We start from the raw sequence: 869 nt of genomic DNA, 5'->3' as shown, positions 1-869 counted from the left end.
TCTGTATGGCTGAACTCGAATCGCACAGAGATCGGATGTGATTTGCACTGCAGTGCGGTGCGAATCACATCCGTTCTCAAACCGCTGCAATGTGAACCCAGCCTTAGTGACACTGGCGACGGGGGGTGATCACGGGGTTAAACCTTTATTGGGGGGGTTAGGGGGGTACATTAGAACTAAAGGGGGCTAACCCTAACTGCCCTAACAGTTATTACAGTCACAAATGACACCAATGCAAAAAAAAAAAAAAAAATGCAATTGGTGTCACTGTGACTGGGGGGGGGCAGGGGTAATTGGGGGGTGATCGGGGGTAAAGGGGGGGTGTGAGTGTGCCTGGCATGTTCTACTGTATGTGTGGTGTGTTGGTGCAACTCACCGAACCTCTCTCCTCGGTGCCGGAACGAAAAATACCGACACGGAGGAGAGAATACATCACTTCCTCTCCTGTGTTTACATTACAGGAGAGGAAGTGATGTCACGGAGGATTTCCATTCGTCGAGAGCGATCGCGAGGGGGTGGCCATGAATGAATGGCCGCCCCCTCATCCCGGATCGCTCTCGAAGGAATGCCGACCGCCGCAGGCACCGGGGGGGGGGGGCCCGATCGGGCCCCCCACCCGCGGGCAGGCAGGGACTTATATATACGCCCATATGCCTGCCCGTGCCATTCTGCCGACGTATATCGTCATGCGGCGGTCGGCAAGTGGTTAAACACAAATGTTTTTATCAAAAGATTTTCATTGATACATGTCCCCCAGGGCAGTACCCAGACCCCAATACCCCTTTTATGACCAATTACTTGCATATAAGCCTTTAAAATAGGCACTTTTGATTTTTCCACTGTACCAATCAAGGAGAAGCTCTCCTCCA

This window comes from Lithobates pipiens, unplaced genomic scaffold, assembly GCF_037356315.1.
Source record: "Lithobates pipiens isolate NorthernLeopardFrog02 unplaced genomic scaffold, aLitPip1_a1.2 Scaffold_16, whole genome shotgun sequence".
NCBI lineage: Eukaryota > Metazoa > Chordata > Amphibia > Anura > Ranidae > Lithobates > Lithobates pipiens.
This window is presented reverse-complemented; position numbering follows the sequence as displayed.